The sequence below is a fragment of the Pelophylax lessonae genome (assembly GCF_965119305.1).
Source record: "Pelophylax lessonae genome assembly, chromosome: 13".
NCBI classification, from domain to species: domain Eukaryota; kingdom Metazoa; phylum Chordata; class Amphibia; order Anura; family Ranidae; genus Pelophylax; species Pelophylax lessonae.
Genome location: NC_138780.1, coordinates 75,390,991 through 75,418,900, shown reverse-complemented (window position 1 = coordinate 75,418,900; position 27,910 = coordinate 75,390,991).

Sequence of the window (27,910 nt, the reverse complement as noted above, 5' to 3'; positions counted from 1 at the left end):
GGGGGGCACATAGTAGGCCAATAACAGTATAGGAGATCCTGCCAGTGTGGCACATAAAAGAACATAGCGACCCTGAGGGTCGGTCTCCACCGAACATATGGCAAAGGGAAGGGACTTAGCAACCAGCACCGAGACTCCTCGGGAGTAGGAACTGTACGTGGCATGATAAGTCCACCCCATCCATGGCTTCCGTAGAGTGTGAACCAGGGAGCCAGTGGCATGGGTTTCAGTTAAAACAATAATATCCACAGACTGAGCCTTCAAAAAAGTGAAGAGAGCCGTGCGTTTGATTTTGTCCCTAGTGCCACGAACGTTCCAAACTAACAATTTCAATGGGGCCATGGGAGTAGGTAAAAAAATGGTATAAGGACATATAATGTCAGTGGAGACCAAACCTGCAGGGAGGCACAGACAGGAATACAGTAAAAAAACATATGAAAGCGGCAGCATCGCAAAATCATGAAAGGCAGCACACAACAAACAGTTTGCAGAAATACAACCCTAACCCACCCAGCTCTACACTGACACAACCTGTGTGAGCATACAACCCCAAACAACAAAACCCAACAGTACCCATATCGGAGCAGAAGGTGCACCAGCTGCAGTGGAGACCCCTAAAGGGCCAGTACACACACAGCTGGGGTAACAGGCTTAGCAGAGCAAGGAACACAAACATGGAGGCAATATGGGCATAGTGTAACAAGGGGCAACCATTCTCTGAAGACCAAGAGAGATCTCGCAGCATTGCCAGCAAGCAGCCCCCATAAGACAGGCCATCCGGGGGGCTGAGCTGGCGGAGCAGAGCACTCGGCAGTCTGTAAGAAGTTCAACCTAGTAGTCATGGAAAGGATAGACGGTGTCCAGAACAAGGGGGAAGGGGGGGCAAAGGTATCACAGAGGGGGACAGATCCGCTGCAGTCATACACGTCCCAGGCAGGGATGGATGGAGCAAGGGACCAGGGTCAGCAGCAGCAGGGAGGTAACGCCATGCCCAGGTGACATAGAAGGCAAACAAGGGCAGTGAGGCGGGCACAACAGGCATGAAGGCTGTGGGCAAAAGTATACTCACGCACTATGCAGGCCCCAATCTGTCCAGCCACGCCACAGCCTCCTCAGGGTCCTCGAAAAAGTGCACCCGATCCTCGCCCACCACACGGAGCCTAGCCAGGAACAACATGGCGTATTTCAAGTTTCGGGTGCGAAGCCTCCGTTTGATATCCGTAAACTTGCCTCTGCGACGCTGGACCTCTGCGGAAAAGTCCGGGAACGCGAGCACCTGGTTGTTAAGGTGAGGGATATTGCCCTTATCCCGAGCCAAGCGAAGAATAGCATCCCGGTCCCGGTAATTTAGGAATTTGGCTATGAACACCCTGGCAGGCGCCCCGGGGGGCAGCGGTATAGATGGCACCCGATGAGCCCGCTCAACGACAAAGGACTGGGAGAAGGCGTCTCGGCCATAGGTGGTCACCAGGAGATCCTCAAGGAATGTGGCAGGAGAGGCCCCCTCAGCGCCTTCAGGCAGGCCCACAAAGCGCAAGTTATTGCGGAGCATGCGATTCTCCAGATCGTCCTGTTTAGAGAGTAGTTGGGCAATATGGCGTTCAGCCTGATCGGAGGAGGCCTGCAAAGGGGGGACCGCATCCTCCACATGGCCCAGGCGGCGCTCAGTCTCGGACACCCGGTCCCGGAGCTTCTGGAAGTCCTGGCGCATGAGGGACACATCTATCTTCACCTCCTCGATGCGAGCCGTCAGGGTCGCCTGACAAGTGGAGATGGCATCAAGCAGCCGGCGAGGAGGACGAGGCCGCGCCATTTTCCAGCGGGGGCTCCTTGTCCTTGTGCCGGAATTTGTCCAGCTTTGCAGCGGCCTCGGACTTCTGCCGGGGGGGAGACATGCTGCCACACGATCCGGGGGCAAGCAGGAGTCGGGATTAGGTGAGTTCTGGAGACAACGATGGAGCAGGATAGTTAAATCAGGATAGTGCCGGCGGAGCTCTCGGTCAGTGCGACTTACTCCATTGCTCTTCAGGCCACGCCCCCCATATCCCTCTTTTTAATTTATTGAAATGCGTTGGTGTCTCTGTGTCCGCTTATTTCTGCATTATCCAACATGCATTGGGTCTACTCCTTATATATTGCTACATATATTGGCACTACTGTGTAATTCTGTATTTTAATACTTTTGCAAAATGTTTTTCCTCTTTTGAGGTTTTTCTACATTGCTTGAATAAATTTTGTAATTTTTTTACCCCTATATCATCTTTACTTTTTGCTACTATTTCTTGGGTATCATAGTCCCAGTTCCTCCCTTGTGGATTTTCTGTAAAGACTTGTTGCTGTTTCCTCCCCTGTTGTGCTGTGTGCTCCTGGAGGTTTAACAGTCTGACTGCTTTTGTCTCAGATTCCGCGTGTTCTGTCTGCCTCTGGAATGGCTGCTTGACCTCACCTGCTACTGCTTCTGAAGTAAGTGGATGAAAGCAGATGGGTTTTAAAGGAGGCAATGCAGGACAAGTTTTTAAGAGTGCTCAAGGAATACACAGTATGGTGTTTTGCTTTATTTTAGGAGCAGAAGCCCTTTTAATGGCTCTTTAGCAACTCATGTGGCAATGGCTCACATGCATTTATATCAGCGCAATAGGAAATGCCTTTCCCAGTCCAGGGTGCATTTTGGACCTGCATGCAGTCTGCAGTGACGGGCAATTAATTTGTATGGATTGCTTCAAGTGACAATGGATAAGGAAGCAGATGCACAAATTTCAAATCCTAGAATTAGGAGGCTGTAGCGGAAGGTATGTGTCCAAATGTGAAAAAGGGAGGGACTTCTTTTCCCATAATGACAGAGTTAAAAGTTCATTGATGAAGAATGGGAAAGATCTGGTAAGAAGACCAATTTAACAGTAAAAGTTCTGTAAGCTTTATCCAATAAAGCTGCCTGATGCATGTTTAACCACTTACCGCCCGCCCGCCGTCATATGACGGCGGGACGGTGCGGCTATTATCCTGGGCGGCCGTCATATGACGTCCGCCCATTCAAGCAGGGCAGGCGCGCGATCGCGGGCGCGCCGCCGTGCACTGCCGGTGTCGGCGTGTCCCCGGGACACAGCTGATCACCGGCAGGGGGGAAACAGCCAATAGGCATGGCTGTTTCCCACGTGATCGGCTGTGTTCCAATGACACAGCCGATCACAATGGAGGCGCCCGGGAGATGACCGCGCATGCGCGATCGGGAGCGCGCAGCGCGGTCATGTCGGTGGCACTGTGTTCCGTAGGAACACAGCTGTCACCGGCGGTAGTAAACAGTCACTGACAGTGACTGTTTACTATGTGATCGGCTGTGAATCCATTCACAGCCGATCAGAAAATGTAAACAAAGAGCAGTAACTCAGTGTTACTAGCTCTTCTCTCCTCATACAGTTTCCAGTATGAGGGGAGAAGAGCTAGAAACATTGAGTTACTGCTCTGTACCCCTGTAAAAAGTAAAAATCACACTAATAAAGGTCCCCCCACACACAGTCCTCAGCCCCCCCCCCCCAATGTCTCCTGTCACCCAACAGTCACCTCATCAGTGCCCAGAAATTGACACCCATAACGTTCACATGTGAGAGTAGCGATCGCAAGCAGAATAACCGCGATTCTGCCCGCGATCCAGAAATCATTGCAAATTGCGGGACGCCTGTGCGCTGCCCGTGATTTGCAATAGCACCCCAAACGCTGTGCGATGTTGCCGCCATTTCCGCCTGCCGAATCACGGTAACATCGCGCAAACATCGCATGACGCCCAAAAAAGGTACAAGAGTTTTTTTGGGGCGTCATGCGTTGTTTGCGTGATGTTACCTCGATTCGGCAGGCGGAAATCGCTGCAACATCGCACAGCGTTTGGGGTGCTATTGCAAATCACGGGCAACGCACAGGCGTCCCGCGATTTGCAATGATTTCTGGATCACGGGCAGAATCGCAGTGATTCTGCCCGTGATCGCTACGCTCACATGTGAACGTAGCCTAAAGTTCACCGGTCACCAGAGACTGCCATCAGTACCGCCGTGCACCATCGCCTGTCACCTGTCACCCATCAGTGACCATCGCCCGTCACCTGTCACCCCATCAATCACCGTCACCTGTCACCCCATCAGTCATCGTCACCTGTCACCCCATCAGTCATCGTCACCTGTCACCCTATCAATCATCGTCACTTGACACCCCATCAGTGATCGTCACTTGTCACCCCATCAATCATCGTCACATGTCACCCCGTCAGTGATTGTCATCTGTCACCCCATCAATCATCGTCACTTGTCACCTCATCAATCATCGTCACCTGTCACCTCATCAATCATCATCACCATTCACCTCATCAATCATCATCACCTGTCACCCCATCAGTCATCGTCACCTGTCACCCCATCAGTCATCGTCACCTGTCACCCCATCAGTCATCGTCACCTGTCACCCCATCAGTCATCGTCACCTGTTTGCCATATACATGCAATCACTTACTGACCGCCTAACGACTATATGCGTCGGCCATTAAAAGCTAAATACTGGGGTTATGGCAGCAGATAGCCCCCATAACCCCGGTATTTTTTGAAACGGCGGGCGGTCGGCTTTCAGATAAGGGTGGTCCCAGTGGCGGATTCACCGCGGAATTACCCTTACGGTGCAGGGGAAGAGGTGCCCCCCCCCTCCTGCCGCGTCCCAGACGTTTTCCCAGTTTACCGGACCCGCCGGCAGCGGGGAAAACTATCCGGTCCCGGATCCTCAGAGACAGGAAGTCGAGTGAGGGCAAGATGGCCCTCACTCAACTCTATGGTCTTGGAGGACCGGAGCTACGTCAAAAGTCGTTGCCTAGCAACCGGTTTAAAGGGCCGCTTTTTTTTTTTGCTTTTTTTTTTTTCCTCTTTCAACAATTTTTTTTTTTTTTTTGCTTTTTTAGTGTAGTTGTGAGGTGTGAGGTCTTTTTGACCCCAGATCTCACAATAAAGAGGACCTGTCATGGCTATTTCTATTACAAGGGATGTTTACATTCCTTGTAATAGGAATAAAAATGATCAAAACATTTTTTTTTTTTAAACTGTGTAAAAATAAAAAAATAATAAATAAAATAAATAGGAAAAAAAAAAAAAAATTAAAGCGCCCTGTCCCCGTTAGCTCGCGCGCAGAAGCAAACGCATATGCAAGTCCCGCCCACATATGTAAACGGTGTTCAAACCATATATGTGAGGTATCGCCGCGATCGTTAGAGCGAGAGCAATAATTTGAGCCCAAGACCTCCTCTGTAACTCTAAGCTAGTAACCTGCAGAAATTTTTAAAATGTTGCCTATGGGGATTTTTAAGTACCAATGTTCAGCGCCATTCTGTGAGCATGCGCAATTTTGAAGCATGACATGTTGGGTATCTAATTACTCAGCGTAACATTATCTTTCACATTATGGAAAAAAATTGTGCTAAATTTACTGTTTTCTTATGTTTTAGTTCAAAAAAGTGAATTTTTTTTCAAAAAAACCGCATTTGGAAGACTGCTGCGCAAATATGGTGTGATAAAAAATATTGCAACGATCTCCATTTTATTCTCTAGGGTCTCTGCTAAAAAAAATATATAATGTTTGGGGGTTCCAAGTAGTTTTCTAGCAAAAAAAAATGATTTTAGCTTGTAAACACCAAGTGTCAAAAATAGGCCCAGTCTTAAAGTGGATAAATGGACAACTTTGTGTAAAGCGCTACTTGGATGTTAGGCCTATGTATGTGGCCAGGCTGTGAAAAAGTGTTACACATGTGGTATCGCCATACTCAGGAGGAATAGCAGAATGTATTTTGGGGTGCAATTTTTGCTATGTACATGCTATGTGTTAGAAATATTGCATAAATGGACAGCTTTGTGTAAAAAAAAATGTGTTTTCATTTTCTTTCCACATTTTCCAAAAACTTGTGGAAAAAAATGACATATTCAAAAGACTCATTATGCCTCAAAAATTATACGTTGGGCTGTTTGCTTTCTAAAATGGGGTCATTTTATGGGGGTTTCCATTGTCCTGGTGCTCCAGGGCCTTCAAAAGTGCGATAGGTTGTCAGGAAATTATATGTGTAATTTGTGCTCCTAGAATGCCGGACGGGGCTACTTGAATGTTAGGCCTCTGTATGTGGCCAGGCTGTGAAAAAGTCTCACACATGTGGTATCGCCATACTCAGGAGGAGTAGTAGAATGTGTTTTGGGGTGTAGTTGCAAGTATACATGTGCTGTGTGAGAGAAATAACCTGTTAATACGGCAATTTGTAAAAAAAAATAAAAAAAAAAATAAAAATCTTTATTTTGCAAAGCATTGTGGGAAAAAATTACAACTTCAAAAAACTCACCATGCCCCTTATTAAATACCTTGGAATGTCTACTTTCCAAAAAGGGGTCATTTGGGGGGTATTTGTACTTTCCTGACTTTTTAGTGTCTCAAGAAATGAGATAGGCCTTCAGTACATCAGGTGTGATCAAGTGTGATCAATTTTCAATGATTCGCACCATAGCTTGTGGACTCTATAACTTTCACAAAGACCAAATAATATACACTTACTTGGGTTATTTTTACCAAAGATAAGTAGCAGTATAAATTTTGGCCAAAATTTGTGAAGAAAAATTACTAATTTGCAAAATTTTATGACAGAAACAAAGAAAAAATGGATTTTTGTAAAATCTTACCGTAAAATCCTTTTCTCTTAGCTCATCGACAGACGTAGTCCTCGGTGATACACCACCTTCGGGTTATGTTACCTCCGCAGGAGCAGGACTAGACAGGAAATTAAAAAGCTCTGGCCACACCCTAGGGGCAGTCCCAGAGGGTATATCCTCTCTCTCTCTGCCTCAGCAAATCAGTTATGTGAAAAAGCAGTGCTTAGAGAATTTAACCCAACCCAACTCCAAAACAGAGGGGCGGGGACTACGTCTGTCGATGAGCTAAGAGAAAAGGATTTTACGGTAAGATTTTACAAAAATCCATTTTTCTCTAGCGCTCATCGACAGACGTAGTCCTCGGTGATACACCACCTTCGGGACGTCCCAGAGCAGTATCACAACTGAGGGGTGGGAAAATGGAAATCAAATCCCAATCTAGAAGGCCCAACCGGTGCCAACTAGAAGTTTACAATGCTCATCCTTAATGATGAGACTCAACAAAAAAATTTTCAAACAGAAAAAAACCCTCGAGGTAGACCACCGGTCTCCTCAAATTGCGGCCTGCAAAACCTTGCGGCCAAATGAGGCATCCGCCGATGCCGTCACATCAATTTTATAGAATTTAGTAAAGGTATGTACCGACGACCAAGTGGCCGCCTTACATACCTGGACCACTGACGCCTGATGGCGAAAGGCCCAGGAAGTACTGAGCGCTCGAGTGGAGTGCGCCCTAACAGGGAACGGAGGACTCTGACCCTTAATAGAATAAGCCTGTACCACCGTTTGTCTAATCCATTTGGCAATGGTCGCGGCAGATGCAGGCAAACCCTTTCTGGGGCCATCCGTGATCACAAAAAGTGAATCCGTCTTACGGAATGATTCCGTAGCTTTCAGGTATACCCTGATTGCCCGAACCACATCCAAGGAATGCAACGCATGTTCCCGATGATGCTTGGGCTGAGGACACAAGGAAGGTAGTACAATATCTTCATTCAGATGAAAATCTGAAACCACCTTAGGAAGAAAAGATGGCTTAGGATGAAGTACTACCTTATCCCTATGAATCACTAGGTATGGGGACTGGCATGATAATGCAGCCAGTTCTGACACCCTGCGAGCAGAAGTAATAGCCACCAAGAAGACCACCTTCTGGGATAAAGTAAGCAAGGGAATCTCCCTGATGTTTTCAAAGGGAGGTTTCTGTAGAACCGACAAAACCAAATTAAGATCCCAGGGCGGTAAGGGCGCGCGGACTGGAGGAGCCAGGTGCCGCACCCCCTGGATGAAATTCCGCACCAAGGATTTGGTAGCTAAAGGTTTCTGAAAGAAGATTGCTAATGCTGAAACTTGACCCTTGATGGTGCTCAAGGCTAGCTTCTGCTCAACCCCTTGTTGCAAAAAGGCCAATATTCGAGACACCGAATAGGTACGTGGAGGAAATCCTAAAGATTCGCACCACGCAATATAAGTCTTCCATGTGTGATAATAGACTTTGCTGGAAGTCGCTTTCCTTGCTTTAATAAGGGTAGGAATGACTGAAGTAGACAAACCTCTGTCCTTCAGTACTTGGGTCTCAATGGCCAGGCCATTAAAACCAGCGACTGTAAAGCACGAAGGTAAATAGGTCCTTGAGACTACAGACACTCCCTGAGACGAAGTTCCCACGGAACGTCTGCGACTAACTCTGGGAAACTAGACCAATAACAATTACTGGTCTAAATGCTGACCCTATCAGAGAAAAGATAGTGCGGGACTCCGCTTCTATCTTTCGATCCACCGGATCCTTAACCACTTAAGCCCCGGAAGATTTTACCCCCATTCCGACCAGGGGGTATTTTGCGATTCGGCACTGCGTGAATTTAACGCACAATTGCGCGGTCGTGCGACGCTGTACCTAAACGAATTTGACGTCCTTTTTTTCCCACAAACAGAGCTTTCTTTTGGTGGTATTTGATCACCTGTGCGATTTTTTGATCACGCGCTATAAACAAAAAAAGAGCGTCAATTTTGCAAAAATAACAATATTTTTCACTTTTTTTTATATGAAATTCCCCCCAAAAAAAATGTAAAAATCAAAATTTTTAAAAATTTTCGGCCAATTTATTTTATGCTACCTATGTTTGGTAAAAAAAATCGCAAAAAGCGTATTTTGATTGGTTTGCGCAAAAGTTATCGCGTTTACTAACAAAGGGAAAGATTTTTGTCATTTTTGTTGTTTTTTTTTTTAACGCGTAATGGCGGCGATCTGCGATTTTTTTTGCGGTACTGCGACATTGCGGCGGACAGATCGGACCCTTGACTGACATTTTTGACACTTTTGGGGTTACCAGTGACATTTCTACAGTAATCAGTGCTATATATATGCACTGTTACTGTAAAAATACACTGGTAGTGAAGGGGTTAACTTTATTTGGAAGGGAGGGGCTGTGTGTGTCCCTAGGGGCGTGGTTTCTACTGTGATTGGCTGTGGCTCTAGCTGTAAAGACACTGATCAACGGATCTACATACCAGATCCGTTTTATCAGTGTCTTTGCAGCGAGGAGAATGACAGGCAGTTTGTTTACACAAGCTGCCTGACATTCTCCCTCTCCCCCGCCGATCGCCGAGTGACCGGCGGACATCGGGTCCGCTGGTCACACGCGCGGGGGGGTCCGTGACCACGCGGGAGCGGGAGCGCGCCCCGGGGGGCGCGCGCTCGCTCCCTAGACCCTCACAAGCAAGCAACGTAGCCCTACGTTAGTTTGCCTGTGAGGGGCTGACCGCCGACGTAGATAGTCGTGCGGCGGTCGGCAAGTGGTTAAAGGACGAAGTGTCCTCCACTGGAATAACCGTGGCTTTATTCAGCCTGGAAATAGGCGGATCCACGACTGGTGGTACCGTACATTTCTTAATGATGGATTCCTCAAACGGATAGCGTCTAGCAATACGCTTGGAAATAGTAAAGGTACGTTTAGAATGTTCCCATTCTCCTTTAATCTGATTTCCAAAACATTTAGGTACAGGAAAAGCCTTCGCCGTCTTGATGGGCTTATTAGTCCCAAAAGGCCTCTCTGTTTCAGTTGCCTCTGCCGGTAAAGCCTCAAGTTTTAAGGTTTCTTGCACTGCCACAACTAGTGCGTCCACCAATGCTTCTTCCTGAATTATAGCAGGAGAAGAAGCGTCCTCGTCACTGTCTGAGGGGGCTTTACCTGGGATAGCAGCCCTTGCAGAGGAACCTGCAACTGCAGTGACCATCTCTGAATCAGAGTCAGAGGTGTCAGATAGTATAGGGGTAGGCGGGGGTCGCTTCCTTGACCCCCGTCCCTGACAGGCCGCCTCCACCCGAGCCACCATAGACTCCAAAATTGCTGTAAATGACTCTATACTCTGTGCACCGGCGGGTCCCGAGGCCCCCTCGAGGGAAACAGGTGAGGGAATATGTGTGGCAGGGTCCATAATAACTCCAGTTACTTCCTGGATGATATAATTCAAAGTAAAGAAAAAACTTTTTTTTTTTTTTTTTTTGACCCTCAGCGCCACAAAAAAACCCCTTAGTGTTACCTGCTAGGGATCCCTATCGATCGAGAGAGAGAGAGATAGACCCCCAGGCTCACCACTTGATGTTCAGAGTTGAACTGCAACAGCTTACAGCGCTGTCCTAGACAAACAGGAAGTCTTTTGGCTGGCTGCCCAGGAAGAAAGGAGGCGGCTCCGCCCCTCTGCACGCCTTCCGGCGCCTCCCCCAAGCTCCACGAGGTGTAGGATCACCTCAAACATGGCCGCCCCCATGCTGGAGACACGAGGCTACGCCAAAATGGCGGCTCGTGCGATCCAGCAAAAAAAATGGCGGCGGCCTGTGCTGACTAGCGGTGTGCTGCAGGCACACAACACTCTCTCTGCATGGGGATATGGCGTGGTTGGCGGTACCGGCCCTGGCGGACCGCATGGCCGTTCGGGAGGCCTGCTATTAGCTGGAGATCTGACTTGGAAGGCAGTCTACATGTCCATGGCTTCTGACTGGTAGGTAGCTTATACTTAACCCATAAGATTCCCAGAATGCCACAGATTACATCTTTAAAACATGTATACAATAGATTGTTAGCTCCCAAACCAAGCCTCCTGGCTTTTTGCACACATAAAATCACACTCAAAGTAGGAGGATATGTGACATGTTATAGGATAGAAAGGACTCTTTCTTACCATACAGAGAGGGGCCCGCGTTCACCACAAAACCCGTCAGGGAAAAAAGGGGGAACATACTACTCACCATACCGGAACCAGGCGGGCACCAACTCCTGACAGTACCCCTCTCCACCGGGGCGGGAGGGCTGTCGACCGATACGAACGCCGTGACTCATGGTTTTTGGCGTTTCATCGAGACGTTTAACTCGCGGGTTCAGTCCTTTTAATGGGACTTTTTGTCGCGGCCGACCCAGCGCGGAGCTATGGCCTGCACGCGCTCGTAGGCTGAACTGGGGTGACCACCGGATCTCAACATCCAGCCCGTCGCCCAGTTCAGCTTTCTTGCTTGAAGATCTCACAGGAACACTGGAGAAAAAAAGCTGTCCAAAAATCCTTTTAGAAAAAAATTCTTGCCAGGACCTAAGATCCCAGCAAGGTATCTAGGTCCTTACTCCTAACTAGACAGAAAATAACTGATTTGCTGAGGCAGAGAGAGAGAGGATATACCCTCTGGGACTGCCCCTAGGGTGTGGCCAGAGCTTTTTAATTTCCTGTCTAGTCCTGCTCCTGCGGAGGTAACATAACCCGAAGGTGGTGTATCACCGAGGACTACGTCTGTCGATGAGCGCTAGAGAAAATGCGTTTTTTCACAATATTTTCAGTCTTTTTTTATTTATAGCACAAAAAATAAAAAACCCAGTATTGATCAAATACCATCAAAAGAAAGCTCTATTTGTGTGAAAAAAAGGACACAATTTTTGTATGGGTACAGTGTTGCATGACTGAGTAATTCTCAGTCAAAATGTGAGAGCGCTGAAAGCTGAAAATCGGTCTGGGCAGGAAGGGGGTGAAAGTGCACTGTAGGCAAGTGGTTAAACAACCCACTTCCATGTGTGGATGGGGCCCTCCAGCATCTGGTGCGCAAGTGTCTTTACCTTTCAATACCTTTAGGATCCTATGGATTGGAAAGTGGACTTATGGCTGGTTCACACCAGATGCAGTCCAATGCATTTTTATTAAAAATGCATGAACAGTATTTACCATGGATTCCAATGGCCCATTTCACACCAATGCAGTGCATTTAGGTAAAGTCCACTAAAGTAGAACATATTGCATTTTTTTTCTATATGGAACACATCTGTAACATGGTAAATTGCATTGAAAAAGCACCAGAACACTTAAAAAAACGCGCATGCAGAAAGACTTCTTTAACTCAGAAATTGTGGCAGACTTGTAGAGAATCTATACTGTGGCAGGTTTTTGCCTGTTCACCAGCAACAACGTTCACTGTGATGTTTTAAAGCATTAAGAAAAGGCCTTTCATTTAAAGTGGAACCTGCAAGAGTGGGCATGATTCTGGAGGACTTGAACCTGGCAGCTGACTTTTGGAGTAGGCTTCAAAAGACCTAGTATGAGGTCTGGCACATTCAGTCAATCGTGAGAGCTTTGTGGTTACGCCATTGGAGGTTGGATGAAGCTTCCACACAAGCCTTTTGTAACATTCCCCATAATGGGAGGTTGTTTGGCAAAATGCTGGACGAAGCAAGTGACAAGAGAAATGTCCAGACTGTGGCCACAGTCTGATAGAAGAAAACAGTCTCTTTTTGCTCAAATTGCTTGAGCTTCAAAAGAGTTCAGGAGGCCAAATCTTATAGGCAAATTTACCATATCACAGTGAAGGGACTCAAAATTACTTTTTACATGGAATAAAATCTAGAGCAGACTGCTAGACATCTGGTAAGTCTTTTTAAGGTGTGCCCAACCAGTGTCTTGCAATGAGAGCAAGGATAGCCTCCGTTTGGAGGGTTTGGGTGGCAAACATCAAAGACATCAAGTCCATAGTGCTGGTGCCGGTGCCACCAGAAGAACAGAATATGGGGGTTCTACCCATTCTTTCTAGTACTTAAGGCATCAGGAGCTTTCCCTACTGTCTGGGTTTAACCACTTAAGCCCTGGAAGATTTTACCCCCTTCCTGACCAGGGCCTATTTTGCGATTCGGCACTGCGTGATTTTAACGGACAATTGCGCGATCATGCGACGCTGTACTCAAATGAAATTGACGTCCTTTTTTTCCCACACACAGAGCTTTCTTTTGGTGGTATTTGATCACATGTGCGATTTTTTGATCATGCGCTATAAACAAAAAAAGGAGCGACAATTTTGCAAAAATAATATTTTTCACATTTTTTTATATGAAATTCCCCCAAAAAAATGTAAAAATCAAACTTTTTTAACATTTTAGGCCAATTTGTTTTCTGCTACATATGTTTGGTAAAAAAAAAAAAAATCGCAAAAAGCGTATTTTGATTGGTTTACGCAAAAGTTATTGCGTTTACTAACTAAGGGAAAGATTTTTGTCATTTTTATTGTTTTTTTTTTTAACGAGTAATGGCAGCAATCTGCGATTTTTTTTGCGGGACTGCGACATTGCGGCGGACAGATCGGACCCTTGACTGACATTTTTGACACTTTTGGGGGTACCTGTGACATTACTACAGTAATCAGTGCTATACATATGCTCTGTTACTGTAAAAATGACACTGGCAGGGAAGGGGTTAACTTTATTTGACAAGGAGGGGTTAAGTATGTCCCTAGGGGCGTGATTCCAACTGTGATTGGATGTGGCTGTGTGTGTAACTGCACAGATCTACGGTCCTACATACAGTAGCAGGGCCGTATGATCTGTGCTGTTACACAGGGGAGAATGACAGGCGGCTGTGTTTACATTAGCCGCCTGCCTTTCTCCCTCTCCACCCGACGATCGCGAGTGACCGGCGGACATCGGGTCCGACGGTCACTCGCGCGGGGGGGGGGGGGGTCAGTGAGCGAGTGGGAGCACGCCTCCAGCGGTGCGCGCTCGCTCCCTAGAGCCTCACAGGCTAGCGACGTAGTACTACGTCACTTTGCCTGTGAGGGGCTGACTGCCGACGTAAATCGTCATTAGGCAGTCGGCAAGTGGTTAAAGAAATCAAATGGGTACATACACACCAAAACATTCAAGATGGAGTCTGTGCAGACAGTCATGCCGATAGTTAAGCATGAGGAAAGGATAGTGTCAATCGAACTGGCTGACGTATACTTCCATGTACGGGTCACTGCATAACACCAGAGACATCTGATATTTGCAGTGCTGGCTGTCACTTCCACTTCAGGTGTTTACCATTTTTAGAATTGGCACAGCACTAAGAATCTTTTTGAACATTGTGTTGGCAGTGGTGGCGGTAATTTGTTTGGGTCATAAGGATCTACCACTACTTGGATAACGTTTTGATTGTCGCACATGTAAGCCAGGAGCTGGCAAAGCATCACATCCCTGTCCTAGAAGTCCTTTTCCAATTTCAGTCGACTAGTGAACAGGGAAAGCAGTTAACCCCTTCTCAATCTATGAAGGATCTTGGGAGTAGTATTTCATACCCAAATAAGTCAAGAGGGATTGCACTGTCTCCATTGGGACCTTTTACAGCCACCATTCCTGTGGTTCCTTGGGCAAGGTGGCATATGGGAGCATTTCAATTTTCCTTCCTCGGTCAATGGAATGGACTGTCTATGGTTTAGAAGGTCTTTGTGTCTGCATGAATTAGCAAGAACTGGAGTTTTTGACATCACCAGTGTGTCTCTTTTTGGGCGTGCCTCTCAGCCGAGGAGATGGAATAATTCTGACATCAGATGTCAGTCTGTCTCCAGTCGAAAACAGGTGCAAGGCCAGGTCATTGAAGCCTTGTGCAATGCAGATGCTCTGACTGTCTTAAATGGAAGGCAGTTTTTTTCTAGCATTGCAAGCCTTTCAGGATCTTCTTCCCAGGGATTAACTGAAGTTAAAGATTGACAACAAGACATCAGTAGCCTACATTGCCTGGCATAGGGGCACCAAGAGTCTTTTCCTGTTACATTTTCGCCACAGAAACTTTCGCTGGGCGGAGAGCCGCTTACAGGCAGTTAACGGTAGTCTACTTGCTGGGAAAGCAGGATTCAATAACAGATTATTTTATAAGTACCTCAATAGTATTGGCTCTATTCCAGCGGTATTCTAGAGACTCCACTGAACATGCAGCTTCCAGGATTTGCAACAAAAAACAAAGGTGAAGTGATATAAGATGAGTTCACAGTGCCAGGATTTTTTCTGTTGGTCTTGGTCTCTAATTATGAAGATTCTTCTGAAAATTTGGACAGAACACATTTATGCCATACAGGTGCTTTCCACCTGCCGAGGAGGCCATGGTTTTCATTGCTCTCCAGATGTCACCAACACCATCAATCCAGTTTCTGGTCAAACATGATCTATTATGCCAACGTCAATGGCAGCACCCCAATCCAGTGAGATTTTTTTAATAGCCTAGCTATTAAATCGGCAGGACTAGAGGTGCAGGGATTCTCATCCGAGGTAGTTTAGACCTTGGTCTTGGTGTAGACCACAAGATCATCCATGAACGCTACATATAAGGTAAAAAAAGATGTTTGTTTTGTTTGCTTTACAAAGGATTACTCTTTAAAGCTCAATTCTAAAGTGGTATCCAGTTTCCAGGGAAACTGGGGGCATTCGCACGAGAGTCACTGAGTACGCAGCAGGAAGACTTCAGTTCCTTACACATGGACAAGTTGCTAACAGTGTACATGCAAAGGTCAAAAGATGTGAGGAAAGCATATAATTGTAAGGTTCTGGCACTCTCAGTGCCTCCTATCACATCATTTCCGGGAGCTTTCCATCTCTAGATAGATGAAGCACATATAGGTGTGTTTCCCTTTAAGAGTGCTGACATCATCACTGAGCGCCGGACTGAACAGCTATTTAAATCACCAGCTCTCACTCACATGTGTTCGTTCAACCTGCTTTGTGCCTTGATGCTAACCTGTCTTGAAGCTCTCATGCTTGCAAGCATACCTCGCTGTCGGAACCACGCTGCGCTGATCCCTGTATCCCGCTACCGGATCATCCGCTCTTGCCGAACCTCTCCTCTGCTACATTGCTACTAGTGATAAGTACCCCACAGGGGAAACCTCAATAACCTTCATACTAAAGCTTACACTGTCTAGCTCTGCATACTAAGGACTGTTACTACATCTGCACTATCTAGATTGCTAGCTCTTGAGCCTACTATCATCTGCTCTTGCACTGGGTTAGTCTCTCCTGTATGTCATCTGCTATCCTATCATCTACTACCATACATGATTGCTAACCTATCTGCATCCCACCTGTTACTATCTCATTCTCAAGAACATTTCCTTTCAAGTGTCTGTCATCTACCATCTCTACCCAACCTGTCTCTTCAGCCTATCATCACTGAGTTACTATATACATAAGTCACTCTAGGAACATCTTATTGAGTGTGTGTATTTACTTGCTGAATTGAGATCATCCACACATGATGAGTCTTTGGGAGTTGGGATTGGTGTCTCAGCGTTTCTCTACATGACTACTGAAGTGGAATATTTCTGCAGCTGTAAATCCACATCATACATAAAACGCAGGAGCGTTACAACAATCTTCTAATTTTGCCATCAGGTTGCCAGTCATCTTCTCTAGGTTTACCAGGGTGATTAGACTGGCATGCAGAAAGTAGGCCTTTCTGCTCAGGAACAGGTGAAAGCTCCTTCTACCTAAGGAGTGGCAGCCTTTTGGGCAGTTATGGCAGGATTTTGGTGAAAGATATATGTGTGCTAGCCCTTCATTCGAATTTACAAGCTAGGTGTGCAGTGAGCAAGTTCTGCAAAGTTTGGGACCAGACACAAATTCTTTGTCTTTAGCAGGTTTTCTGATTGTCAATGTCTCTTTTCAGTGTTCTCTCCCACCCATTTATTCAGCTAGTTATATCCCATTGTGTGCTGACATGAGGACGTAGGGCCAGGAAAACTGAAAATTTGTTATCAGATACTTATTGTAATTTTTCTTTCATGGCCTATCCTTACCTCAGCACAGGACTCCCCTCCCTAGTGGCCTGTCGCAGGCTAGGTTATTGAACACTTCATTTGGGGAGGGGCTATCTTTTAATTAGTAAAGAAGAGGTGGTCCTGTGGGTTCCAGAGGAGGCGTTTCCCATTATGTGCTGAAGTGAGGATAGGTCAGGAAAGGAAAATTATGGTAGTATCTGATAACAATTTTTGTTATGTTGCTCTTGTAGCACTCTTGAATCATGAGGCTTGGTAAAAGTAAGTTTAACCCATAATTACATACCAATACCAGTAAATACATAAGTGGTCCATACAGTGAACTTTAAGGTCTTCACAGAGGGCACGGGGCAACCTTTATGTCCGGAGGAAAAGAGATTTAATCTACAAATACAGAAATTCTTCTTCACAGTTGTAAAAATGTGGAATAGAATACTTCAAGAGCTGGTTCTGGCCAGCTCAGTTGATTGTTTTAGGAAAGGTCTGGAATATTTCCTAAATGCACAAAATATAATTGGATACAAATATTTATAGGTAAAGTTGATCCATTGAATATCCAGGGATTGCCTCATGGGGAAATAGGAAGGATTTTTTTTCCCCCACTGGAGCAAATTGGATTAAGCTTTATTGGGGTTGTTTTTGCACGTGGATCAACTGTGGGTATTGGATAGTGTGATAGCTGTTGTTTTGTTTTCTCTGTTTGTTTAACTGGATGGGGTTGTCTTTTTTCAACCACATTAAAGCGGATCCTTACTGCATCTGAGCACCACAAACCGAAAACGCTATTGAATTAGTCATATTCAAAGCAAATTCCTGCATCCATCCATGTTCCTATGTTTTATTTTGTTGAGAAATCACTTTGAGAAACACTCCCCTAGCATTTCTGGCCATGGCCATCTTGAGTAAGGGCAAATGATTCATGTAGAATTTATTCTATAGAAACATAGAAAAGTGAGGGGAAAAAAAAAAAGACAGTAGTCTATCGAGTTGGCCTTTTTTGTTTATTTATTTTTTTATAACGTTTTTTATGTTTGTCCCAAGCATGTTTGAAGCCATTTACTGTTGACTGGCTCACTACCTCTGCAAGAAGTTTATTTCAAGCATCAACTACCCTTTCAGTATAATAATAATTTTTAGGATTTGTTTTGAACTTTTCTCCAGTTAGTATGAGGTCCTGTCCCTGTGTTCTTGATTATGGTTTCATATTGACAAAAACTTCCTCCATGAACCTTATTCACCCCCATGATGTATTTAAAGGTTTTTAAATCATGTCTCCACTTTTCCCTTCTTTCCTCCAGACTGTACATATTAAGTTCCTGAAGGCGTTTTCACCATTTTTGTTACCCGTCTCTGGACTTGTTCTAGCTGATCAATATCTTTTGTAAGTGAGGTCTTCAGAACTGGACACAGTATTCTACTGTAAATGAGGTTTCACTAAAGATCTATAGGGGAATCAGAACATTCTTCCTCCTGCTGGTGATCCCTCTAGTGCTGCATCCTAGAGTTCTATTTGCTTTTCCCACTGCCTGGTCGCTCATTTTGCAATCATCTGAAATGGGTATCCCAATCATCTGAAATGGGTATCCCTAAACATTTTTCTTCTGTAGTGCTAGCTAACACTGTGCTTTGTATTTCCTGGATTCCATCTGCCCTTAGCTCAGGCATGCATGCAGGAGAGGGTGCTTAGCTAAGAAAGCACCTCCTCCTCTCCTTTCCAAGACTACTCTGATGTATTACATAATATGGCTACGCAAGAAACCAAGAAGCAACTAACATAATATAAAAAAAAGTTTAAAACAAGTAAATTAGAATATACCTTCCTATATATTTACTAATGCTAACAGCATAAAGATAATAAATAATAAACATTGATAGGGAGAGTGCAGTTCCACTTTAATTATGTAACCCTTTTGTTGCCAGAGCTGTTTTGGGTGTATTTTATGAAGACCGAGACCCTGAAGAATAAAATAATGGTAGTTCCAACTTTTGATGTCACACAATATTATCGCAACAGATTGTCAAGTGCACACTTTCTGTAAAAAATTCAGTAAATTTTTAGTGCACAAAAATGCACTATAATACTAACTTTTGGTAATATAAAAAAAAGATGAGGTGGTACAGAGTACCTGGATACCCAGCATTTCAAGACATTAAATAGCACATTGCCGTCACACAATGACATACTTTGGTACTAAAAATTTTACATAGGTGATGCTTTAAAAGCTCTTACTGGTCATCGGTGTAAAGTTAACCATGAATATTGGTCCTACAACAATTCCAAAAAAGTTGGGATGCTGTGTAAAATCTACATAAAACAGAATGCACTGATTTGCAAATCTCATACACCTGATATTTTATTCACAATAGAAAACACATGAAATGTTTAAACTGAGAAAATGTACCAATTTAGGGAAAAAAATTAAGGTAATTATGATATTGATGGCAGCAACCGTCTCAAAAATTTGGGTCAGGGCAACAATAGGCTGGCAAAGTACAACCTTAATTCCAAAAAAGTTTGGACAGGGCCATCTTCACCATGGTGTAGCATTCCCTCTACTTTGAGACTGGGTTCACACATGCTGAGGCCGCTGCTCACAGCAGGGGGTCGGGTGCGTCCCTGTTCACAAAATTAGGTGCGAATCAGGTCTGAATTTTGGCCTGAATTCGCACCTGATTCAGAACCAAAGATGCACAGGACCCTTTCCAAATGCGGATTGCGGCGGAGTCCCAGAGCTGTGTGAACTGGCTCCATTAAAACCCGCATCCAATTTGAATATATGTGAACCTGACCTTAACAACACTCAGTAAATGTCTTGGAACTGAGGAGACCAGTTGCTAGAGCTTTTGGAGTGGAATGATGCCCCATTCTTGACAAAATATATGCTGCTCTTAAACCGTAATTTATCTTTCAGCATTGATTGTGCTTTTCCAGATATGTAAGCTGCCCACACATTTACGCTAATCCATACCATAAGAGATGCAGGCTTTTGAACTGAGACCTGATAAGGCAGAGGGTTCCTCTCCTTTTTAGTGTGGAGGAAGCGGCACCAATGGTTGCCAAAAAGAATGGAAAAACTGAATTTTTGTAAAATCTTACCTGTAAAATTCCTTTCTTGGAGTCCTCCGACAGTCGCCGCCTCCTCTAAGTTATCACTATTGGGTATTGTCCACCTATCCGTAGGAATAGCTAGGCATATAGACTTAGTCAAAAGACAAAAGGCATTAGCATATACACACCCACGGGGGGGGTGTCCCATCAGGTCAATACCCCCCTGCATCACCACTCCCAACTCAGTTTGGTAGCATAGCAGTAGGTAATAAGAACCCCAAAAGAGGGGCGGGGGCGGCGACTGTCGGAGGACTCAGAGAAAGGAATTTTACAGGTAAGATTTTACAAAAATTCAGTTTTCTCTTACGTCCTCCGACAGTCGCTGCCTCCTCTAAGTCATCACTATTGGGATGTCCCAAAGCAGTATAGACATGAGGGGTGGGAGACGCAACCGTAGAAAAGGCAACGCAGTACCCACATCAGAGAAAGGAATCTTACATGCACCGTAAGAACCAACTGGGCAACAGAAAAAAACAATGCTCAACAGGAGCAACAGCCCAGGAAAGCAAATGCCAACAGCCAGGGACCCAGAGAAAAAAAGCAAGGGTCCATCATGTCACAGCCGCACTGAGAACTCTGCGGCCAAAAGAAGCATCAGCTGATGCCAGAACGTCTACTTTGTAGAACTTGGAAAAAGTGTGCACCGACGACCAAGTCGCCGCCTTGCACACCTGGGTCACCGAGGCCCGATGCCAACAGGCCCAGGAAGTACTCAAAGACCTGGTAGAGTGCGCCTTAACAGGGAAGGGTGGAATCCGTTCCTTCAAGGCATAGGCCTGCTCAATGGTCGGTCTGATCCACTTGGCAATAGTCGCTGCCGATGCAGCCATGCCCTTCCGAGGTCCCTTAGGAAGGACAAAGAGAGAGTCCGCCTTCCGAAAGGATTCCGTAGACTTCAGGTAAACCTTGATCGCCCTGACAACATCCAAGGATTGCAGAGCAATCTCCCTTGGATGCTTAGGCTTTGTACAAAGCGAAGGCAAGACAATTTCCTCATTAAGGTGGAACTAAGTGATCACCTTGGGAAGAAAGGACGGGGGTGTTCTCAACACCACCTTATCCTTGTGAATTATCAAGTAAGGGGAGCGGCAAGACAACGCCGCCAGCTCCGACACTCTGCGAGCCGAAGTGATCGCCATAAGAAAAGCAACCTTTTTCGACAGCAGAGGCACCGATATCTCCCTGATATTTTCAAAAGGAGCACGCTGCAATGCGGACAGGACCAAGTTCAAGTCCCATGGAGGTAAAGACTCCTTCCTAGGAGGAGCCAAATGTCGCACACCTTGAATGAATGTGCGCACTAAGGAATGAGACGCCACAGGGTGTTGGAAAAGGACCGCCAGTGCTGACACCTGGCCCTTTATAGTGGCCAGCGCCAGGCGCTGATCCACTCCAGACTGGAGGAAAGCCATGATTCTCTACACCGAGTAAGAACGAGGGGAAAACCCCCTGGACTCACACCAGGTGAAGTAGGCTTTCCAAGTACGATAATAGATCTTACCAGAGGAAGATTTCCTAGCCTTGATCAGGGTAGGGATAACCTCAGAAGATAGACCCTTGTCCTTCAAGACCTGGGTCTCAACAGCCAGGCCGTTAAAGCCAGCGACTGTAAAGCAGGATGGAAGATCGGACCCTGAGGCAGACGCCACGGAGGTGCCACTGCCAGGTGAATAACGTTGGCGTACCAAGACCGGCGAGGCCAGTCCGGCGCCACCAGAATCACCATGTGCGGTTTCGAGACCAATCTGCGAAGGAACCGGGATAGTAACTGAATCGGAGGAAAGGCGTACATCAGACGATACTGATGCCAAGGGGCCACCAACACATCCGAGGCGTCCGCCAACGGGTCGCGCGTTCTTGCCACGAACCTTTCCACCTTTCAGTTTAGCCGGGATGCGAACAGATCCACGTCTGGGGATCCCCACTTCGCACACAGCATCTGAAAGACCTCCGGGTGTAGGGACCATTCCCCCTGGTCCAGGGTCTGGCGGCTCAGATAGTCTGCCTGCCAATTCTCCACACCCGGAATGTGAACTGCCGAAATCGCCGGGACATGAGTCTCGGCCCAAGACAGGATGTCGGTCACCTCCCGGGCCGCTCGAGCATCCCTGGTGCCCCCCTGGTGGTTGATGTAAGCCACCAGGGTAGCATTGTCCATCTGTCCACGAACAGGTAGGCCTTGGAGACGGTCCGACCACTGGAAGAGACAGAGTTTTATCGCTCGTAGTTCCAGCACATTTATAGGGAGGGAGGATTCCTCCTCCGACCAAGTGCCCTGGGCAGACAGGGTGCCCAGGACTCCACCCCAGCCCGACAGGCTGGCATCCATGGTAACCACTGTCCACACCAACGGGCGGAAGGACTTGCCTTCCGCCACCGACGGGGACTGGATCCACCACAGAAGAGCCAATCTGGTCCAGCGACTCAAGGAGACCTCCAGATCCAAGGACTGAGGAAGTCTGTCCCACCTGGCCAGGATCTCCACCTGGAGAGCCCGTGTGTGGAACTGGGCAAAGGGAATTGCCTCGAAGGCCGACACCATCAAACCCAGGCCCCGCATGCAGGCCCTGAGTGACGAGGATGGATTGTCCCTGAGGGATCGGATTTCGTCCCGCAAAGTCCGGAGCTTGTCCTCCGGCAAGAATACCTTTGCCTGAGCAGAGTCCAGAACCATTCCCAGATAGGGAAGGCGAAGCGACGGAGACAACGCTGATTTTTGAACGTTGATGGTCCACCCGAACTCCTGGAGCGTCTGTACTGTAAGAATATTTAATAATAAATATCTTGCGCTCGTACTTATGTCAGAATATTTATACTGCTCTGAATATAGCAGTGTATTTATTTATGGTTAATAAGCAAAGATCTGTGAAAAAGGAGAGTCTTCACCTATTACCATAAATCAATGTCATGAATTCTTTTTAATTGATTAATTTCTTTTTAAAAGCATATACCAATCTTAGTGAGTACAGTCTACAGCGTGGAATATATATAAAAATATTTATTCTCAAGACATGCAAACACGATATATGATCAAACAAGAAGTGACATAAAAAGATAACTCTACAGAAAAATACTAACTTCAAACAATCAATGCAATGTGATGTTTAGCTCAATAATGAAAGTGAAAGTAAAACAAAATGAAACAAAGTGAAAGCAAAACTAAAGCAAGATTACCATTTCTTCCCAGGTATAGTATAAGCCATAAATTAATGTTCTATATAAACAGACTACAATGGTCTGCGTAATCACATAGCCCAAAGTCATTCCACTGCAGATGAAATGAGAATAAGCCATGCAAAACGGAAGACTTAGAATTGCAAATAATGCACTAAATCGGATATTAATAAAAATGTATAAAAACAAAAATCAGCTTTTTAGAGAAAAATCTACTATGGCTTATACGGCTGGGATTGTAATCTCATTACCCTTAAATATGCAATATAAAACATATAAGGAAAGAATAAACAATTGTTGAATAAAATCAAATAATACAGCAAGTCATAATTACCACACTTAAGATGGCTGCTGGCTTCAATTGGGCGTTACCAAAGTCCTAAGATGGACGCCTTTCTTAAGATGGTGGATTCCCTTCAAGTTTCAGATGAATGATGGACAAATATGGAGTATGTCTGGATGAGTCTATTGAGGAATGTAATAGTGTGTGTGATGTAAGTGTATTGTCTGATGGGCAGTGTAATGTGTGTCCTCTCTCATCTGGGTTGGTCTTTTATATGGTAAGAACAAAGAGCTATAAAAATTACCATAAGTAAAACCCAGAGGGATGAAACATTATCCCAATTGGTCGGGATATTCTATACCTAAACTGGTGAGATCATAGACACACCTCTTGATAATTAACCCCATACTTGGTATAATAAAATTAAATGATGATTTCTCTATATGTGAGAGTAATCATAAAACACATATAAAACTTTGTCCAGACTCCCAGTACATACATAAATGTCCACCTGTATCTCCATCATTCACCTGGGCAAGTAATGCCATTCCATTATATTATTTAACACAATATAATATTTTTATATGGGAAATCTGAAATTATCTCAAGACTGCATCTGGTATTTCGTCTCCAGAGGGCAGTATCGTACCGTTCATTAGATTTTGTATGCAACATAATTACCACCATGTTATCTGATGACCTACTGACCTCTAGCTAGTGAATAGCCATTACTTATTTGAATTGTGACACAACTGTCAGGCATCTAGTCTAGGTTTGGAAGATCTATGACACCTTGAGCACTAAACTAGTCCAAAGCAATTCTTATATAAACACTCCTACCACATGCCTTAACATGAAGTAATTCGTTTTTAAGACGCACAAGTCCTTACACATCATAGAAAAGTATACTTATGTATATATATATATATATATATATATATATATATATATATATATCTAATATTATATAAGTATCAAGTTCACACTTCTATATTAATAAGAATACAATGTATTATCGTTAATATACATCTTACATATGATGATGTTTTCTAAAACTTATTTTTAAATAATCCTTTAAAAGAAATATACTGACTATATTGTTCATTGTTATATATACAGATAAGATTACAGACCAGACTAGCCATGAGTGACTAGTACGATGTCTCGCCAATTGATTCTTATCTGATGAAATGTATGTATTGCCTTATTTACGATTACATAGATACAAAGATCTCTGTTGAAACTATAAGACCCTATTGTTGAAATTCTATGCTCTCTTGTAAGCTTGTGAGAGACATTTTGAAAATGAACCTTCTTTGACCTTAGAAACAACATGGAAGCCATCCTGTTCAGAATCTCTTATGCATAATACGAAATATACATGGCTTTTAAAATCATTTTTCATTTTACCTATTATTATTTTAATCAACCCCCAATAACCCCGACAGTACCGTGATGGACAGATCGCGCACAAGGTCCTGACTGGCACGCGATCTCAGAAGCAGATCGTCCAGGTACCCCAGGACTGCAATGCCCTGGGCCCGCAGCAGGCCCAGAACCGGTGCCAGCACCTTGGTAAATACCCTGGGTGCCGAAGCGAGACCGAACGGTAACGCCACAAACTGGTAGTGGTCCTCCGCGATAGCGAACCGAAGGTACCGCTGATGACGCTCGAAAATGGGGATGTGCAGCTACGCATCCTTCAGATCTATCGAAGCCAGGAATTCTCCTGGACTCAAGGAGGCCACAACCGAATAGAGAGACTCCATTCAAAACTTCCGAAAAGCGGTTCAGCGCTTTTAGGTCCAGAATAGGACGCACTTTGCCCTCCTTCCTGGGCACAGTGAACAGATTTGAATAAAACCCCCGAAACCTGTCCCGATGAGGCACCGGGACAATCACCCCCTGAGCAAGCATGTCCTGCACCGCTTGATGCAAGTCCTGCAGACGCCCCGGAAGCAGCTGGAGATTTGAGGGAAAGAATCCGGCCTGGAAAGGAATTCGATCTTGTAACCCGATCGAACGATTTCCTGGACCCACTTGTCCGAGATCCGGAGCAGCCAAGGTTGGAGGAAACCGCGCAAACATCCCCCCCACCCCAGAAATGGGTGAGGGCGCCCCTTCAGGCAGAGGCGGAGTGTCCCACCGAACCGGCATTGCTGGTCTTCTGCTTACCCGCCCAGGATTTCTTCTGGTTGCCCTGGGCCTTGGAGGGCTTGCCCTTGGATTGGTTCCGAAAAGCACGAAAGGACCCCTGATTTGATCTAGGTGCAGAACCCCGCTTGCCACGGAAAGACTTGTTCTTCGGGTTCTGGGGTAACATAGTGCTCTTACCCCCTGTGACGCCCTTCACCAGGGTATCCAACGCCTCGCCAAAAAGGCGAGAGCCAGCATAGGGAAAATCAGCAACCGTTTTCCGCGAGGACTGGTCGGCCGAACAGCTCTTCAGCCGTATCAGTCGCCGGTTAAGTACCGAGAGGCGAGCCACCAAGATACATGACTCCTTGATGGATCTGGCCCACCATTTCCAGTCGTGCAGGCGGCACACCATCGGACACTAGGTTGCTTCTAAGCACCTCAATCCAATCAGCCACCGCCTGAGCCACCATAACGGACGCAAAAACGGGTTTGAGCAACGAACCCGCCACTGTATAGGAATGGCGGGCTAGAGACTCCAACCGCTGGTCCGTGGGATCCCGGAAAACCGGGGTATCCTCAGTAGGAACCAAGGTAGACTTGTTCAGCACGGCCACAGTGTGATCTACCTGTGGAGGCACACACCATCGTGATTCCGTAGCCGGCGCAAAAGGATAAAGCAATTTGAACCGACTAGGTACCAGGAATGGACGTTTTAACGTGCGCCACATTTCATTAACAGTGTAATGGAATTCCGCTGGGCAGGGAAAAACCTGCGCAGACTTCCGGGTCCTGTGTGTCCCAAATGAGGACACAACGCCCGGAGGACAGGGCTCATCCTCTAAATGTAAGGTTTCCTTAACAGAAACAATCAACTCATCCATGGTCGCCCGTTCTTCGGGTGACCCTGGGGAGGATGTATCAACACCCTCCACCTCAGCCTCCCCCTCAGACCCCAGGGGGTCTAAGGATGAGCGGGACCCTGAAAAGGGCACCCTCGCAGCAGCAGCATCCATATCCCCATCTGAATCAGAAGAGAGAGACAGCCTTGGTCGTTTTCTCGCAGCCCGTTCGGACATCAGCATTTCCATATTTGCCACTAAAGTCGCAACCACAGCAGCCAGATCAGGTCGCAGCGGGGCCACAGGAGAACTGGGGCCCCCCACTAAAGCTGGAGGAAACTTGCTTTCCTGAGAATCCATGGCTCGAGATAATTTAAAAAGAAAATCAAATAAAAGATTTAGGAAGGCTGAGACTGAAGCCCCAGCACAAGGTAGCCTGACTATTCCTGAGCTAGGCAAACTAAAACTGAGTTGGGAGTGGTGATGCAGGGGGGGTATTGACCAGATGGGACAGCCCCCCGTGGGTGTGTATATGCTAATGCCTTTTGTCTTTTGACTAAGTCTATATGCCTAGCTATTCCTACGGATAGGTGGACAATACCCAATAGTGATGACTTAGAGGAGGCGGCGACTGTCGGAGGACGTAAGAGAAATTATGATTTGTCTGACCACAGAACAGTTTTTCAATTTGCAGCACACCATTTTAAATGAGCTTTGGCCCAGAAAGAACGGTGCCCTTTCTGAATAATGTTACGATATGGCTTCTTCTTTGCATGATGGAGCTTTAATTTGCATTTTTGGATGGCATGGTGAACGGTGTTCACAGACAGTGATTTTTGGAAGTATTCCCGAGCCCATGTCAATCACAGAATCATGCCTGTTTTTAATGCAGTGCTGTCTGAGTGCTCGAAAATCAAGAGCATTCAATAAATGGATTTTTGTAAGATCTTACCGTAAAATCCTTTTCTCTTAGCTCATTGACAGACGTAGTCCTCGGTGATACACCACCTTCGGGTTATGTTGCCTCCACAGGAGCAGGACTAGACAGGAAATTAAAAAGCTCTGGCCACACCCTAGGGGCAGTCCCAGAGGGTATATCCTCTCTCTCTCTGCCTCAGCAAATCAGTTATGTGAAAAAGCAGTCTTTAGAGATTTAACCCAACCCAACTCAAAAAACAGAGGGGCGGGGACTACGTCTGTCAATGAGCTAAGAGAAAAGGATTTTACGGTAAGATCTTACAAAAATCCATTTTTCTCTAGCGCTCATTGACAGACGTAGTCCTCGGTGATACACCACCTTCGGGACGTCCCAGAGCAGTATCACAACTGAGGGGTGGGAAAATGAAATCAAATCCCAATCTAGAAGGCCCAACCGGTGCCAACTAGAAGTTTACAATGCTCATCCTTAATGATGAGACTCAACAAAAAAGAGAAAAATTTTTTTTTTTTTTCCAAACAGAAAAAAACCCTCGAGGTAGACCACCGGTCTCCTCAAATTGCGGCCTGCAAAACCTTGCGGCCAAATGAGGCATCCGCCGATGCCGTCACATCAATTTTATAGAATTTTGTAAGGGTATGTACCGACGACCAGGTGGCCGCCTTACATACCTGGACCACTGACGCCTGATGGCGAAAGGCCCAGGAAGTACTGAGCGCTCGAGTGGA